Source organism: Fukomys damarensis, unplaced genomic scaffold, assembly GCF_012274545.1.
Source record: "Fukomys damarensis isolate Sample0158 unplaced genomic scaffold, DMR_v1.0_HiC HiC_scaffold_15, whole genome shotgun sequence".
NCBI classification, from domain to species: Eukaryota; Metazoa; Chordata; class Mammalia; order Rodentia; family Bathyergidae; genus Fukomys; species Fukomys damarensis.
Window position 1 is genome coordinate 16,354,806 of NW_022900927.1, and position 19,660 is coordinate 16,374,465.

The window sequence follows — 19,660 nt, forward strand, 5'->3', positions numbered from 1 at the left end:
GCAAGGCGCAGTGAACCACTGAGCTAAAGCCCCGGCCCCCTGTTTACTTTCTTGCTTGGTCCACTATTTCTCTTACCAGTTCACTGTGCTCACGTGAGACCTCATAGCACGAGAGATGAGAAGTCTACAGCCTGCGTTTTCTCCTTCTACTACATTCTGGCATTAAATTGAGAAGCTTAGGAGCCAAGGATTTAGCTGAGGCTGGGATTTAGCTCAGTGGCACCATGCCTGTCTCACAAACGCAAGGTTCTGAGTTCCATCTGGCGGGGGGGGTGGTGTTACAGGGCTTCTGTTTCTCTTCTTAAATTTGAGGGGGTGGATCTAACAACAATTAGCTTTCAGTTCTTGAAGGGCTAAATGATTAGTGGACTCTTCCTTTTTGCTTAGTTTGGTTTTTTGAGACAGGTTCTTACTATGCCATTCAGGCTGGCCTTAAATTCACAACATATCCCAGGCTGTCCATGAATTCACAGCAATCCTACTGCCTCAGCCTCTCAAGTGCTGGGATTGCAGGATTGTGCCATCACGCCCAGCATCATGGGACTCTTCTCATTCCTCTCCTTTTTAAAACAGCTTTATTCAAGTATAATTGGAAATCAACAAACTACACATTTATTCGTTTGTTGTTTCTTTTTGAAGGGTACTGGAGATTGAACTTGGGACTTTGCGCTTGCGAGGTAGGCAGCAGAACCACTGGGCTAAATTCTGGCCCCAAACTGCATATATGTAAAGTGTAGAATTTGATAAGATTTGACATATATACAAATCATATACTGTAAATATTTATTGACCCCATTAAACAAATATAATAAAGTAGACCATCAAAATTTTTAAATTCTGATCTCCAAAATACACTGTTAGAGAGTGGACAGACCAGCTACAGACTGGAATAAAATATTTGCAAATCATGCAATTCATAAAGAGCTTGTGTCTAGAAAATATAAACAGCTCTCAGAACTCAATAACAAGAAAACAAATGACCTAATCTTTTAAAAGAATGACTAAAAGATTTAAACAGATACTAGTCCAGGGAAGATAAATATGGCAAATTAGCACATAAAAGATGATCATTAGTGAGTTATTTGATAAAGATAGGTTGCTTATACAATCAAATATTACTACAAATCAACAAAACCCAGTGTTACCATGAGTGTGGAATGAGCAGTACCTGAATATACAGCCTTGCTTCAAGGTCCTCACTCCTAGTACCAAGTTCTGGTTTGGTCAGGCATTTAGCTGCTATGGAAACCAGCCTCCATATCTCAGTGGCTGACAGTAAGAATTTACTCTGCCTTTGCACAAAGTCTGGGGTGGTCTGGTGAGGTCTCTGAGCGGAAGCTGAGTTTGCCCTCCACTCCTTATAAGGGATCAGTCTCCATCCATTACAAGAGCCCATTACCCTCTGGTCCTTTCCTTCTCACCCCGTGGGCTAGCAGATGGATGAGGCTGGAGTGCCAATTAGTGAACACCGTGTCCTACTATCAGCGACACAAGTCATTTCGCCTTGTTCTTTCTCTAAAACAAATCGCACGGCTAACCTAATCTCTGCTACAAAGAGCTGGCAGAAATTATGACTTGGCTCCTTCATTTCCTCTGCCTGTGCTGTGAAGTCTATCTTTGGTTTTCTGAGAAGCCTTGTTTCAAGCTTCATCCCCTTTCTCTAAAACCATCAACCACCAGTTCCTATTTTCCAATCTTTGAAATTTTGTTTTATTTATTCTACTATCCCTTAAAAATTGCTAATCTCCTTTTTGTCCCAGTTTTCATGTGTCAGTGAGTGATCTCTACACACTATCCCTGTCTTAACTAGCACAGCATTTTGATTGCTGTCTGCTATGTCTTGTATCTAGACTTACCCCCACTAAGCCTCACACAGTCATAGGTGGGAGGTTGGGCAAGTGTCTGGATCCAGGGTGTGTGATGCTAGGATTAAGGGTGCCCCACCTTGGGTGTGGGTGGCACCAATCAATAGGCTTACAGCCTGGACAGAATATAAAGGCAGCTGCTACTCCTGCTGCTGCTCTGCTTGCTGCTGTGGCCTTCTGCTTGCCATACCATGAGCTGTTTCTCCTCTGCAATGCCCATCTGTCATGTCACCCTGCCTTGCAACCATGCAACCACCTGATCGTGGACTGACACCTCTACAAACTGTGAGCTAAAATAAACCCTTCCTCCTTTTACTTTGGGTGTTAGGCATTTCGTCTCAGAAGAAAAGTAACTAAGACAATGTCTACTCACGTGAAGAACTCTCAAAATTCATGCAATCTTAGCAATGTCTACTGTACTCTTCCTGCCTCAATCTCCTTAGAGGATACTGTCTTCAAATGGCTCTCCGTCTACCATTCTAGCATAATGTGAACATGATACATTCTTCCTCCACTGCTGACATGACTCAGTGCCTGATCTTTTACTCTTCTCATTTTCATGTCATTAGCTACAATCTTTCTTTTTTTTTTTTTTTGGTACCAGAGATCGAATTCAGGTCCCTTCCCTTGTGAAGCAGGCCACCAAACCGCTGAGCTCAATCCCCGGCCCATTAGCTACAATCTTTAACTCCAGAATAATTCAATATGTTTCTCTAAATATTCTCTCATTGCTAGAATGTCAGAATTCTGTAGCTGGAAGAGTGAAGCAGCTGAGTCTGAGAGTCCAAGAAGTGTCAGCCATGGAAGGTCCCTTGACTGCCACCTCTCATTTTTAAGGTAAATTACAAGAGTCTACAAGATGACTCATGACTCAGGCCACACTCCTGCTTTCGGTAAAGCTATGACAGGAATCTTGTCCTCCAATATCCTATCCACTGTACAGATTGATTTCGGGAGAGGTAGGGTTTTTGTTTTGTTTTGTTTTAATTCTCCTGGATGGCCTTCCACTGGTTTTCTACCTTACTCACTATAAATCCCATAGAAATTCTGTGTCAAGCCATCCAGGGAAGATAGCTAAAGGTATAAATCTTCCATGGAGAAAAGACGTCTGTAAAAGCAAGTATTGGTATTGTGAAATCTGTTTACTTTTATTCTAAGGTGAAACTGCAATTCCTTTACCTCATTTAAAATTTCATTTGTAGATCTGGGGAAAAGCATCTCATGGGTAGAGCACTTGCCTAGCATGTACAAGGTCCTGGGATCTATCCCCAGCACCACAAGAAAAATTTTCAATTCATTATTTTTAAAGCATTTTGTGAGTGTGATACAGGAAGATCCAATTTAGTGTTAAATGTCACCCTATTCTGATAATTAGGTTTTTTTAAACAAAGGCCACACCCTCTTTTGAAGTGTTCGATGAAATGTGATTAGTGGATTTTTTTTTTAACTTTGTCACATTAATCTTTATTATTCAGTGTGGAAGATAGGTGCCATTCTTTTTTTCTCTCTGAAAGGCAGGTATCCTAGAGAAGTGGGCAATAGGAAAACAACTGATCCAATTAAGATTTTTTCATCAATTAACAGAGCATAGGTCCTAGAGAGATAAGTTTCAAGGGTTTCAAAATATCATGTGCCTGCTATTCATGTCAGGGATGGCCAGGATGATGATCCAGTGTTAGTGCTTTTGTTCTTTTTTAATTCAGCAGTTGCCCTCTGAAGATACTAAGTACAGTATTATTAATCCCAAAAAATTCAGATGACCATTTACCCAATTACTGTAGTCTCCCTTCTCTGCAGTCTGCAACCATAGACTAAAAATATTAAATGGGGGACTGCAGACATGTTTCTTTTTTTTTATAGTAGGATTTATTTTAATTTTTCAGTCTGAAAAAAAACTCAAAAAACAAAACCTCAAATTCTCCCCATATTTATACAGTGTTAACATTTGCCAAGAACTCACAATGAGGAAATCCTGTCATTCAACTGCATGACAATATTGCATATGCCACAATAAAAGGTACAATCTTTTTGGCAGTTGTACAAACATCACAATTTTATAAAACAAACAAACAAACAAAAACCCCAGAGATCTCTGGTACTTGGTTCCCATTTCCACACTTGCTTCTAAGAACCTCACAGTGGCTACCTGAGAAGTCATCTCCTGTCAGATCCTTAAATTATGAGAAATTGGCCATTTTCAATCAAGAGTTCATTAATGGACTCAGTGAAGTTTCCCAATCAAAAGATGTGGGGGGCGGGGACTGTATACTAAAACTAAATAGAGCTGTTGTCAAGCAGCCTCCTTCACAGGGTAGCTCAGAACAGAAGCACTTCAAACAGAAAAACTGTCACAGAAGTTGTAACTCCTTATATTGAGCTTTTGACTCTTCAGCGAGTCTGAGGAAAATGACTGGTTTAGAGGACGTTCAGACTTCCACTTTGGAGGTGGGCATCACTCCCTGAGCACACCCAGCAGCAGCGACCACATACTGCTGGTTAAGGCACTGGGATCTGAGAGTGTTGCAAACTCACCCTATGCCGCATCACCGTCCCAAACCAGTGCATTCTCTGAAATGAAAAATAAGGAGAATTTCAGGACGCAGTGCGCTTTAAGGACCTACAGCATTTGAAATCCTTCAGACGAATGTCTGAAAACAAGTCTCTCAACGAAAGCCTGCATCTTCAAGCACAGAAAATCTTTTTTGTTTTTTATGCTTCCATCACTGGGGGGAAAAAAAACACCCATTGCTAAACCCTAATATACATCCTTAGACACTTTCCTCTCTTTTGTTGCAGCCAGTGTTCATGTGGCCAGATGTGAGCCGGGAACTTCAGGCTTTCCTGCGAGAGTGACTGCGTTCACAGCGGTCACTCTGCTTGTACCTGCCGGTGTGAGGACCAGGGCTTGCAGGATGTCAGGCAGGAAAATGATGCCCACAGTGCTGTCGGCCTCATTCACCACCAGCAGCCGGTGCACCACGGCTCTCACTATCCTGTCCACAATGGCCTCCAGGTTCCCGCGTTTCCAGGGCACTGCCCAGCACGATGCCCGCAATCGGTGCTGCCGAACCTGTGTCACGGTGATGTCCTGGTTATTGTTTTTTCGGGTTTTTTTTTTGGGGGGGGTTCTCGGCAGCAAAATTAATTACATCAAATTCCGAATAAATATCTTCAATTTTTCCTGATACGTCCACCACTGGCAGCGCCGATGTCCGTCTCTCCACAGCTATGTCTGGGACTTGGATGATGGGCCTGTCCGGGTGGACGAAGGCAATGTGACGATACCTCCTGCAAGTTCTGCTTCACGAAGGCGGACTTTGGCATGTCGGACATAGAAAGCTGGAGGAACTGGAGGGTTCTTTTGTGGGAAAGGAGATAAAGTACATTCCCACTGGTGGGGTCAGTGATGGGCAGTCTGTGCATTTTTTTTTTGCGGGGGGGATCAACAAGCATACAGTGTTGAAGAGGCTTGCATCTGGAGATATATTCACTATTGTAAATAAAGCTCCTTCCATGTTTCAATTTTATGTTCCTCTAATTCATAAATCTGCACCATAGGTGATTTATAGTATCTATGTAGTATATTTATGAAATCTGCGATGGTTAACATTCCTACAAAACTCTGCTTTTTACTCTCTCACAGTGGTGCTGCTCAGACACCGTTGGCTACCAAAGCAAAATAGGCCTTTTTCACTTTGTAATGTCGTGTCAAAGACAGCAAGCTTTGAACTAAGTCGGAACGATGTCTTAACAGTTGTGTGACCTCATGAATCGCATATAAACACCACTTTCTGAGTCTTCTGCTGTAAGAAGATCACAAGAAAAAAATAGGGCAGGGAGAAGAAAACCCGAGAGGAGCAGACAGGCGACAGAAATGACCCAGTGCGAGGGTCGCTGAACTCGAGCCACCTCGTTAGCTGAGCGCTCGGTTCCGCGATTTAACTTTGCCAGTGAGGAGTGTAGACACGCCCTGCTGGAGGCATTTCCACTGCCATAAAGGAGCCAGTGCGCAATGTCGGTCCCCAGTGACTGTGACGCGCTCCGAGGGGCCGCTGACACCTGCCAAGGAACCAGGCCTGGCAGCCATGAGTTTCAAACTGCTCGTCGTCCTGAGCAGCACGATGAGACTGCACAGTGCCCTGCACATCCAGAGTCTCCTAGGTGTGAACTGTCCCTTTATCCATGCTGTGTACTCTGCCTGTCTGTCACTCTCAGATACCAGACCAACAGTCGTGGGGCCATGCAGGGCCTGTGTTCAAGTATACCTTAGTGAGGATTGGGCCCAAAGTGCAAGAGTAGTGATGCTTAGAATTCAGTTTTTTTGTTTTTGTTTTTGCTTTGGTACAAGGGATTGAACTTGGGACCTTGCACTTTTGAGGCAGGCGGCGGAACCACTGAGCTAAATTCCCAGCCCCTGAATTCAGGTATTTTAAAGAGAAGCCATAAAGTGCTTCCTTTAGTGAAAAAGGTGAAGGCTCCAATTTAGGAAAGAAAGAAAAACATTGTATGCTGACATTGCTAAGACCTATGGTAAGAACCAAATCTCCCACTGATGAAATGATGAAAAAAGGAAAACATCTTCATGCTAGTCTTGCTGTCGTATTATAAAATTGCTTGGCTATAATGTGCATTAAGTACTTAACTTGGGAAGGGAATTGGATAAGTCTAGTACTACACACAGTTTCAGGCACCACTGTGATAGATAGCATAGCCCCACAGAAAATGGGGTGTAAGACAACTTATAATCTTTCATGTCCTGCTAAGAAACAGGAAAACTTGATAAAAATGAATTACATGCAGTAAAATTATAATGTTCTAAGACTTAGAAAAAAGGGAATTGGAAATACTAAGGTCAGTATGAAGGATAGGAAACTGGCCAAGAGATGATTGGGAGGACATTGATCTAAAAAGGTGTGCAAAGGATGTAAAGACAGAAACCTGCGTGATGTGTGTGTGTGTGCGCGCAGGTGTGCATTCTATGCACAGGAAAATTTCATATGTGAACAACTGGTCAAGTGAGTCTGATAAACTAAAGAGAAAGCTGGCTGAAATGGGTGTTTTCAAAATTGGAAAATTGAAATTACTGCTTTTGTTTCTGCAGTAACCACAATGAGGTCTAAGGCCCATCCTTTTTCATCCTTATAAAATGTACCTAAGCGTTTCTTCCAATAGTGAAAGAGAGCGTGTTGTGCAAACTGGAGCTTATCAATGGCCGTGACTGTCTCTCCCCAGGGTCTTTGGATGTTACACAAAACATTAATGAGTGCCTCTATATGGTGTATATTGATCCAAAAACTCTGAGGACATTCTTCTGCTTTCCCAATTCTCCATGTGCTTCATAGAAGAAGCTATTCAAACAACATAATGCCTGGAAAGATTTTTTTTTTTTATGTTGGAGACAAAAGTGTTTATTTAAAAACCTTGTTTTAAGGTTTCAAGAGATTGGTTTACTCTAGTCAGCATGTTTTTAGTAAGATTTAGTGTGAACTAAATTAAGCTTTGTACTTTTATTTACTTCAATTCAATTTAAAATTCAAGTGCCATGCTTTCTCATTCAGTTGGTTACTTCTTTTCATGTATTCAAAACTGCTGAACACACGCAGAACCAAATTAAGAAGCAACAACTGCCCTATAGCTAATTAATACAGGGTATCTTTAAGTACAAAGAACAAGTTTTCAGTATTAAAGAAAAGCATACATGGAGTGCTCTAAATTCAGTCCTATTTCCTTCAAAACCGGACTCAAAAATTATTTTGGAGGATGTTTGTCTTTTAATGGTTTTATATAAATCACTGTGAAAATTTGAAAACAAGTCAGTTTGGCAATCAACATTTCTCCGCAGCACCTAACGTCATGCATGCAGCCCACACATTACTTCAGCACAAGAGGTTAGAGTAGCTCTGTCCCTAAGGCAATCAGGGAGCTCAGCACAAACCTTGAAATCATTAAAAAACAAAATGAAGAGTGGGGAAGCAGCTCGGGAGTGGCGTCATAGAAAGAAGAAAGAATATGTGAAATGTTTAGGAAACAGGGCGGCAGTGCTTAAAAACTAAACCCAGACACTGATTCAGGAGCTCACAGCACTTAAGGACCTTTACTGCCATGAATCTGATTAGTTTGGGACTTAAATTTTCACCTGTTATGATGGAATCAAAATGGAGTGGTATGGCCACAACCAGAAAGACGACAATAAACGTTTTATTTTCTAAACATTCCTTTTTTTCTATGCGCAAAACTGCCTGAAAGCAGCTACCAAGTTTCATTCACTTGTGCTGTTACATTCGACTGTGAGTGTTCCAACACTGGTCTCCACTTCTCCCCTCACGAAATTTTCAGCGCCAGGAGTCAGGGAGAGACTTCTGCTTTCAACTCCCACCCTCCTCAAGAAGTAATAATTTGTTTACTTGTAAACTGATGGGGGAAATGAGGAAAATGAAAATTTTTAATGGAAAGTGGCTTTTTTTGTTTTGTTTTGTTTTGTTTTTGAAACAGGGTCTCACTATGTAGTTGCAACTGAACTGGAACTCACTATGTAGCCCAGGCTGGTCTCAAACTCACAGCAATCCTCCTGCCTCAGCCTCCCGAGTGCTGGGATTATAGGTGTGCAGCACCGCATGTCTGGTGACAAATAGAAAGATTTTTTTAACACCACCGGTGGCAGTTAGGAAATGAACTGCTTTGATAAATGTAATTATGGGAGTAGATTGATGGACTAGCAATGTCTGGAAGAGCCTTCTAACACCTCTCCCTGCTTCCTCCCATCTATCTACACGGGAGCTTAGGTTAGCTCTCAAAATGCATTTTGATGGTCTCATATCTCTGCTGTAAACTCTCACTTGTTTCTTTACCCCATCAGAGGGCTTCATAGGCACGCATGAGCTCTCCAGCTTCATCTTCCATCACAGTCCCCTCTAAACCTCCTGACTGTCTGTGCTGAATGCCCGCAGGTTACTTACATGCTTTTGTCCCCTGACACTCCTTTGAAGGTGCCAAGTGCTCCTTCCCACACACCCAGCTCAAGTATGGCTGTAGCCCCTTGCTGTTCGCCTGTGCTCCAGACAGAGCACTCTCCCTAGTGCTGAGACTGGACTGAACCTACCTGATCCCGCAGCATATTTCACATGAGTGAGGTAACGAGCACCAGAGCAGTTCCTGGGAAGAGACTCGAGGATGCGGCTTTCATGGAACCACGCCTTGGACCAGAGACTGGAAATCACTCAGGATTCTAAAATAATAAATAATGGATACCAAACTGAGTTCCAACACAGACCATTCCACAGGAGCTATCTGTCCGGCCCTCTTGCTTCTCCTCCCTTGGCTCTGGCTCCTAGGCATCCAAAACAGTAACCTGTGATTCACAGGTGTTGAGAGAAGAAAGAGAGCAGCTACCAGCCACATCCCCTTTTCAAGCCTACAGTAGGACCAGGGTGACAGAAGGATGCCTGGTCCAGATTTAGGCCTTTGTGTTCCTGAAACAGCCGCACATTATGGGGTATACACTGACATGGAACCAATGTGGAGGGCCTACTGCAGTGTAGACTGGATACAACAGGCAGAGAACCAGGCTTAGGCCATATTTGTGACTTCACTAGGTTGGGAAAGTTCTCCTTTTAATTCCCTTTAAGTCATTTCCTAGGACTTGGTTTCTTAACTTCGCATAAATGGTCTTCCAGTGTCTTACACTGCCATTCTTAAGAGGTTCTTTTATAGCGAGGGGATCATGGAGCTCTTTGGGCATTCCTTTTCTCACAATCATTAAAATTTCTTCAAACAGTTTCTCCAGTTGCTATCTGTACAGTATCACGATGGCTCCCAGACGCACACTTACACTTCAGACATGTCCTCTGGGCTCCAGGTTCATAATCAGCTTTAGAACACCTTCAGAGTGTGCAATCTGCATATCACCCCAGGGCCCTGTGCTTACAAGGCTCATCTTTGGTTTATTGCTCTGCTGCAGCCACGTCCAAATTGTTCATGATATTAAACAACGTTTTCACTTTGCACTGTCCATGGCCTACACTGCAGCTCCAAAAGGAAAACATGAGTGCATCCAAGACTCAACAGCTCTGAAATTGAAATCTTTCTCACACCTGCACAGGGCTCCCAGGGACAGTGAGGGTAGCACCATCCCTCTTCTTGTACCCACAGAAGCCTAAGGCCCATCCCAGCTCCCTCCTGCCTTCCCACAGGTCATAAAGACCTTGACTTTCTTCCTAAATCTCTACGTCTTTCTCCCTCTTCATTGTCACTGTTTCCACCCTTATCCCAGCTGCCGATCTTTCTCCAGCAGGCAGACTGACCTCCTGACAAGTCTCCCTTCAATCCCCTGCATGCTTCTTAACCCAGTCTCCAAGTGGAATCAAGGATGATTTTTAAATACAGCTCTTACCATACTGCTCTTAAGCACTGTCAAATACACCGCACACCCACAGCAGCTTAAAACCACAGTGTCTTCTCGTTACTCCTGTGTTATAGTCTAAAACCTTAGCACAGTGACAAACTGTGTTTCTCTCCCCTGCCACTGGTGATTTTTCTAATGTTTACTTAACTGTCTTTCCCTTTCTACACACTTGCATCCTCATCCTGAACTTCATGATTACAAATCTGTGTCTGGTTTTGCTCATATTCTATACCAGAAGAAGGACACAAAATAAGCTTCCAGGGAACATCTAATTCATAAATCCAGGTTCAAAAATACAACAAAGAGGAAGGGAGAGCAGTTGATGGCAGCTTATTAAGGCTTTTTTTTTTTTTTTTTTTTTTTTTTTTTTTTGATACCAGGAATAGAACTTGGGCCCTTGCGCTTTTGAAGCAGGTGGCGAACCACTGAGCCAAATCCTGGGCCCCAAGGCTCATTTTAAATCTTCATCTTGAAGCACCAAATGTCTTGAAGGTTTGTTTTGAACGTGGAACTTGCGTTCTAAGCAAATATGAACCCACCAATACAGACTCTTTTCTACCAGAAAATGCAAAAATACCCCAATGAGTTCTAATTTGGGAGTAGAAATCACTTTGAATAATGTCTAAAGCATACGCGCCTCTGGGGAGGAACCCTGTCTCAATTACTTTCTCGTCACTGAGAGACGACACCCAACACCCACAACCTAAAGGGAGAGAGATTGATTTCAGCTCAGTTTGTAGAGGTTTCCATCCACAGTCAGGAGGCTCTAAAGCAAGGAGGGATGGTGAGGGCATGGCAGAGGAGGCTTGTTGTGGCAGTGAGAAGGAGAGAGGGATCAAGGGAGGAGGAGGAATATATACCACTCCAGGCCACACCCACAGTGATGCACCTCCTCCCACCAGGCCTCACCTCCCAATGTGACACCCAGCTATAAACCCATTGGTGGATTAATGCAGGGACGAGCCTCACAGTCCAGTGACCCAGTCACCTCCCAAAGCCTCTCTTGTGAGTGCATGAGGTTCCAGGGGGTGGGGATATCTAGATATAAACCATTACAAACTCTAGGACATTAGAATACTGCAGACTGAGTCTATGCCGTGGGTGGAAAACTCAAAGTTCTTCATGGGCGAATCAGGTAACGTACATGACTGAGGCAGGTCAAATGACAGACTCAGGCGTGGTGAGGACTGTTGCTAGCTAGAAAGCAGATGCCCTAGCTGTAGAAGCCAGAAACCACTCCATGTTGGCTGACTGCTGCTTTATGAGAAGACAGGTCCAACAGTGCTGGATGTTACTACTTCTACAAGAGAAGCTAAAGCTCTGGATACCAAGTATTAGACATTTATTTTTAAAATGATGTGCAGTCCAAGCAAAACACTTTGGTTCCAGTATAGTTTGTGGGGTTAGTAATAGTAGTTATTAATGGACTTGGTCATGACAACTTCCATGTGGGTAGCTGATCACCTCACATCCTTGGGGAGGTTAAATCATGGGAAGAAGAGCACTGAGGGCCCAGGGATGTAGCTCAGTGGTTCCGCCACCTCCCTTTCAAGTGCAAGGACCCAAGTTCGACCCCTGGCGCCAAAAAAAAAGAAAAAGAAAGAAGAAGAGGAAGAGGAAGAGGAACAGTGAGATTTGTAGATTGGACTGAAGAATCAGCAAGAAGGAGGGAAATACTCCTTCCACTCTGTGACAGCCAGCTACCAAGAATAATGAATTAGACTTTGGAAACTCAGGCACCTTTGGACCAAATCTGTGTAAGAATGATTTAAGAGACGAATGCTGTTGAGCAATTGGAGGGACCCCTCAGTGCACACTGTTGATTAAACTAAAGAGGACTGAAAATGAGTGACAGCAAGGGGTATTAACTCAGTGGCAGAGCATTTGCCTAGGATGCACAAAGCCCCGAGTTTGATGCCCAGCACAAAAGCAATAATAATGACAGTGATACTAAGGGACTACTGACTGAGTGCCACTAGAAGTTTCATCATGTTGAAATTGGGTCGATAAGAGGAAAGACGTTAGTGGACAGACAACCCAGGTCATCCATCCCAGCTGAGATGACTGGCATCTTCCCTCTGTCCTGAGTACACATAGTGCTCAACTTGGAAACGGGACTCCCTGATCCATTTCCTATATGTAAAGTCACCCACAGCCTTTAGGGCCCAGATAGCTCTCCACCACCACTTTGGAGTCCCTAGCAGTAGCAATGTTAGCTGTATGCTGGCAAACAGAATGTGTAAAGGAAGAGAGAATTGAATTCCAGTACAAATGTGTGGATGCCCAGATATGCCAGAAAAAAAAAATGTTTAGCAAAAATCTCATCTCTAAGAAGGAAAAAGGGAAAGAGGATATTGGACTGTGGATGCTAAAGGACTCCAGGAAGCAAACATTCATGTGAGTGTGTGTGTGTGTGTGTGTGTGTGTGCACACATGTATTACACATACACACATATACATGTATGTACTGTGCTCCTCTCTGCGGAGTGCTACAGGGATTTGTGCTGGGGGGGTAATGTAATAAACTAGAAAGCTGCAAACAAGAGAACTCCCCAAGGTTTGGGGGACCTGATTTGTATAAGAAAACAAGTGATAAAGCATGATAATCAGAGGGCTTGGGAGAGAAAGGAACTATCATCAGGAGCATGGTGCATTACCATTGCAGAGAATAAAGGAAAAAACGAAAAGAAAAAAACCACCAAAATATGAGTAGACTAGAAAGAGAGGCAAAAGGAGGAATTTTTAACAGTTACTCTTAAGCCAGGTGTAATGGCACATGCCCATAATCCCAGAACTCAGGAGGCTGAGGCAGGAGGATCACCAAGTTACTCTTCCCAGTGAACAATATACAAAGACGTTTTTAGAATTACCTGTAAATGTTGTTATATAAAACTTCCTTGCTCCTTCGAACAGATTGATCATAAATGTCCAACAGTAAAACAAGTAAGGGAACAATACTCACAGGGTTAGTCAGAATATATGAACAGAGAGAGGCAGGGCCAGGCAGCCGTGTGCAACTGGGGCCCATTTGGAGGGCCCAGCCAAGATCAACATTAGAATGACTCAAACAGCAGGCTTCAGAATGGAACCTTCAATTCACCAGTGCTAGTGCTGGAGTTGAAGATACAGGCAGCCCACGGTGCCTCCAAGTCCCATGGCCATAGGCTCAACGAGCTGCAGGTTGAAAATACTCCAGCAAAATTGCACAGTGTACTGCACACATACAGATATTTTTTTATTTTCTTTAACCTCTAAATAAAAATAATATAACAACTATATTCTTAGCATTTACCTTATGATAGGTAATGCAAGTAATCTAGAGATGGTTTGAATTATATGAGAGGGCTGCACAGATTATAGGCAAATTTTTAATGTGTATTAAGGACTTAAGCATCTGCAGCTTTTGCTACACCTGGGAGATGCTGGAACCAATCCATGATAGATACTAAATAACAAATGCACATATTTTAGAAATCACATGGGAAAGAAAATCAAAATCTTTGAAGTCTTAAAGATCTTCCCTCCCACATCAAATCAGACACTCAAGGATGCATCCTTCTGGCTGTTTGTCCAAAGTGCCTTTACTCACAAGTCCGGGAAACATTCACCAGAGGCTCCAATGCCTACTCATTTAGACTGGTGCCTACCTTACATGAATTCTCAGTTCCAACTCAACAAAGTCTGAGATGTTTGCTCAGTGCTGTTGAATGTAATTGATTTTTAGATCATCTTGATTAAAGTAAGTGTAATTTTCAGACTGTGGTTATATCAAAAGTCTCTGCTGAAAAGATCCTTATGAGGAGCTGCTGACAATTTTGGCTTAATTACTCTTCATAAAATCTCCCTGAAGTAAAAGAAGCAACCAACAGGAACTTCTGATGCTTATGAATGCATTAATACTCAAACCCATGTGACAATTGAGAAAGCTTGATATTGAGAATGATCATTTACAAAACCTATTTTCTTTTCCTGACGCTAAGTGCAAATAAAATGCAGATTATTACTGTCACTGAGAGAAAGGAACTGAACTCTTTGATCTGATTATAGATGACTATCTAGGGGACAAAATGATATGGCAAAGTTTCAGGAAGAGAATTACTTTTGAAACAAACACCTCACAATAATTATCAATGTTGTTACTGTTGCATCATCTGACTTGATTATTGTACTCTTCTCAAACAGACACTGCATTTTCTAGTAGCTTTTTTATTTGCAGGTTGATTTGCTTAATTTTGAAACCTTAAATATATACGAACAGCCATATTTTTTTTAATTTTATTGAGTTTATTGGTACATTTTAGGGATACAGTACAGTTACATTCATTGTTGGGATAATGTACCTCTACATGACAAGTCTTGATTCTCATTTTTTCCCCTTACCCCTGCCCTCCCTTCACCCCCTCCTCCCCTCCCCATCTACAAACACTTTATTTTCATCTTTTCATTCTCTCACATTTTTTTCTTTTCCCTTTTTGTTCTTCCCCTATGCATCACACCTTCCCTACACCTTTAGCTTCTTTCTTCAAATTTCTAAATGTCAGTAATCTTATTAGAATCTTATGCATTGTTGCAGAATATTCACACCAGGGAAACTATTTGGTATTTACATATGTGTGACTTATTTATTTCACTTAGGAGTATATCTTCAATATGTATCCATTTTCCTATGAATGAATCTATTCTCTCACTCTTTATGGCTGAGTAATAATCCATTTTATAGAAAAACCACAACTTCTTTATTGAGTTTCCAACGGATGGGCAAATAGGCTGTTTCCAAGATTTAGCTATTACAAACTGTGCCGCTATAAACATGGGTGCACATACTTCTCTGTGATATGATTCTTTTAGTTCTCTTGGAAAGATACCCAGCAGAGGGATGGCTGGGTCAAATGGAACCTCCAGTCCAAGCTCTTTGAGGTATCTCCTTATTGATTTCCATAGTGGTTGCACTAGTCTGCAATGTGTGATTTCTTGATAGCAGCCATTCTTTGTGGGGTGAGGTGGAATCTCAGTGTTGTTTTCATCTGCATCTCTCGAATGACCAGTGATGTGGAACATTTTTTCATATATTTTCTTGCTGCTTTTACTTCTTTGTCTGAGAAATGTCTCGAACAGCCATATTTATTGATATTTATCATTTCTCAATCCTGCTTTGACTTACAACAGCAATCATAAAGTTATTCAAGGGTTTTTTTGGCGGGGGGGTTGAGACGGAGTCTCCCTATGTAGTTGAGACTGACCTGGAACTCACTATATAGCCCAGGCTGGTCTCAAACTCACAGGAATCCTCCTGCCTCAGCCTCCTGAGTGCTGGGATTACAGGCATGCACCACCACGCCTGGCCTATTCAAGGGTTTATGTAGCTTCTTCCTAAGATACTTCCAAGTCCTAAGATACTGCCAAAAAATAGGAGTTAAAATAGTATTCACCCTTGGTTGTGTACTAGAATCTGTTAAATGCTAAAAACATTTTTTTAAAAAAAGCAATATGCCTGCCTCACAAGCACAAGGACCCACATTTGATCCCTGGTACCAAAAAATAAAAATAAACATAAAGCAGTGCCTCCTGGGTGGGTCTTATCCTCAGAGATTCGTGCAGCCTGGAGTGGTGCTCAGCCTCAGTGGTTTATATCAGCTTCCCAAGTGGCTTTTATGTGAAGCCATATTAAGAAACTACTCAAAAAACTTCAGTATAATTAATATTTTAAAAATCAATGAACAGTAGACAACTGGCTCTTAATATGAGTTTCAATATATTTAATGTGATTTAGAATATTAACTTGGTTTTGGTGCCAGGGATGGAACCTGGGACCTGCCATGTGCTACCTGATCTCCATCCTTAGCCAAAAGATTGACTTTTTTTTTCATGGAGTTTATTGGTACTTTTTAGCTGTACAGTACAGTTACATTCATCATCATCATCATTGGGATATTGTACATTTATGTGACGTATCTTGGTTCTCATTTTTCCCCACACCCCTGCCCTCCCTTCAACCCCTCCTCCCTTTCCTATTTACAGAACCTTTTTCTCCATTTTTTCATTTTCTCATATTTTTTTCTTTTCCCTTACTTCCTTTTCCCTACCCTTCACACTTCCCCTACACCTTTAGCCCTTTTATCCCTATTTCACATTGTCAGTTATACCATTTGGATCTTATTTACACTTTTAGTTTTTCACACCAGAGAAACTATTCAGTATTTACACATGTGTGACTTATTTTACTTAAGAATATTACCTCAATATGCATCCATTTTCCTATGCATGACTCTAATTTCTCATTCTTTCTGGCTGAATAATATTCCATTCTACAGAAAAACCACATCTTTATCCAGCCTCCAACTGATGGGCAACTGGGCTGTTTCTATTACAAACTGTGCTGCTATAAACATGGGTGAGCATATATCACTGTGGTATGATTCTTTTAAGTCTTTTGGAAAGATACCCAACAAAAAGATTGACTCTTAACATCAAACAAGGTTTACCTAGTAACAGATGTCTTTCCAAAGCAGTAACAACATATACATGTGTGTGTGTGTGTGTGTGTGTGTACACACATCCTAAAGATGCCATGCCACAATCTAAAATTACACAGAAAACTGCCTGGATGTCCCAAAACTGGAATTGTTCCTTTGCCTGACACACTAATATAAAAGGGTGTCTGTGTCATTTCAACTTACACTTCTTCATTTCGAGCAATGAGAAAAGTACCCAGTCACCATGCTACCATGTACCAAGTTGCAAATTCAGGAAAGAAGGCTGTGAAAAGAAATATTAATCACAAGGATTATTTGTACATGTTATGATTGTATATATAAAGAATCCAAAGAAGAATCTAAAATAAAAATACCCATCAAGAAGTAAATGTAACTGAGCACAGGTTAATATCAAAATCAATTACTTTCAAATACACCAGCAGTAAAAGACTAAAAATGTGACAGTTTTGATGATGTCATTTATAATAGCATCAAAATTTCAAATCACTAAGAATAAGTTTTATTCCTGAAAAAATGCTGTGCAAAGTGTAAAATATTGTGGAGAAAAGCTAAAAACCAAATAAGCATGTGAAAGCTATATTCATAGATTAAAATATACCATCTTTTTCTCTCATTGAGTTTATTGGTACATTTTGGGTATAGAGTACAATTATATTCATCATTGGGATCTTGTACCTTTACATGACAGGTCTTGGTTCTCATTTTTTCCCCTTACCCCTGCCCTCCCTTCACCCCCTCCTCCCTTCCCTATTTTCAAATACTTTATTTCCATTTTTTCATTTTGTCATGTTTTTTTCTTTTCCCTTATTACCTGACATCAGTTCTCTCTAGATTTATAGTTTATGTGTAATAACAATCAAAATTCCAGTAAGTTTTGGGAAGATTGTAATAGGTTGATTCTAAAATGTACTAGAAATGCAGAGAATCAAGAATAGCAAATGCACTACTGCAAAAAATAAAGAGGTGCGGTGAGAAGGGATGAACTACCGCGTATTAGGGCTTAAAATAAACACATAAAGGTATACAAGCTAACAAACAAAATAATACAGAAAATCCAGAAGCAGACCATATACACTCCACCTAAGAAAAATTAAATAAATAGCATTGAAATGATTGGATGAACATTTGGAACAAATGAAATTTGAAACTGAGCTCACATCATATACCTCTGGCCCACCTGAGTTGAAGAGCCTGCAGGTGACTACTCTAAAACAGAATTTTCCAAGGAGGGCAGGATGGCCAAGTTGGGAGGCCTCTGACAGGACAGCATGCCTCTTCTCTACATGGCCTGCCCTTCTCTAATAACCCAGCCAGCCTTGTTTCCATGGCAATAACACCCCCACAGAGCAGTGCGTCTCACAAGGAGCCATTTGCCCCGGACCGTCTTAGGTGGTGTGTGATGATAACTGGCAGGGATGGGAACACTGGCTACTGGTCTATTGGCTACTGGCCAGGATATTGAAACGTATTCTGCATGCAGGGTGGTCCCCAAACACAAGGAGTTACCTGGTCCAAAATGTCAAGAGTACCAAAGGTTAGAAATACTGCACTAGCAGGAACACAGGATGCAGGATCTTCCGGGAGCTAGGCTTAAAACTCAGACAGTGCTGTTTTCAGTTCATTTCCCTACTCATAGTATTTCCAAGTGATGCCAGACTCAAGGGGTTGAGAAACAGATGCCACCTTTTGGTGAGAGCAGCTAAGAATTTATAGATTTCTGTTATCTACCACAAAAGCTAATGTTTTGAGGCCAGGGAAGGAGGTGAGGGCTGAACTCCTGGGTGGATGAAAGCACATAGGTGATTGAGAACAGGTTAGAGGGATTTAAGGGTAATGGAAGTTTCAGAAATGGACCACTCCAGAGTGAGAGAAGTAAGTAGCATACCAGAATGGAGAAGGAAAAGTACTGTGTGTGCTTTGCGCCTGACAAACTAATTCTGGAATAGCCCCGGGACATCTAGGAAGATAGACTCAGTGGAATTTGGGTCCAAGAATGTGGGATAGGAAGAAGTTTTGGCCACTCACAAGTAAAACTTGAAATGTATTGTGTTACTGTCGTAATTTTTGAAAACCATGTTCAACTACAAAAAATGGAAAAATAATGCAGGTCTTCACTAAGGTCGCTTAGTGGATCCCCTATTTGGGTTACAACACAACAAACACAAACACTCCTTAGCACTGCCCATCTCCCTGAGCTCCGTGATACGTGGCCTCGACACACATCTCTGCCTCTTTCTCTGCCCAAGCTCCAGACTTCCTCCCTGCCCTTTCCTTCTTTGAGTCTTACTCTTCTTGGTAGGTCTATGTACCAGCAATCAACCCTTATCTCTGCTTTCCTTCTCCCCACTCCACGTCACAAAGCCAAAGCATCCTCCCCGGTGGCCACTCCCTTAAAAATTAGTTGAGTGGAAGCTAAAGGTTTATATTCAACAATTTTTATCTCCTGTCCAACCACATGGGGAAAACAATGATCCTCCGGTACTCTCTTAACTTGCGACTTGCTTACTTGTCAGCAGCAGAACACTTGCAGGGCTTAAAAATGGGTCTTTGAATTAAAGCAATAAAGATAGGAAAGGAAGAAGTTAAACTATCATTATTTGCTGATGATATGATACTCTATATTGAAGATCCAAAAAACTCCACCAAAAAACTTCTAGACTTAATTGACAGATTCAGTAAAGTATCTGGATACAAGGTGAATACCCAAAAATCAATAGCCTTTCTATACACAAATAACAGACAGACAGAAAGAGAAATAAGGGAAAAAATTCCTTTTACAATAGCATCCAAAAAAATGAAGTATCTAGGAATCAATCTAACAAAAGAAACAAAAGATCTCTACACTGAAAACTACAGCACTCTGAAAAAAGAAATCGAAGAGGATATAAAAAAATGGAAAG

At 41.5% G+C, this 19,660-nt stretch overlaps 1 pseudogene; it reads right to left on the bottom strand.

The window, feature by feature from the left end:
• Positions 1-4,668: 4,668 nt before the first annotated feature.
• On the bottom strand, positions 4,669-5,660 carry LOC104865195 (annotated as a pseudogene).
• Between the last annotated feature and the right edge of the window lie 14,000 nt (positions 5,661-19,660).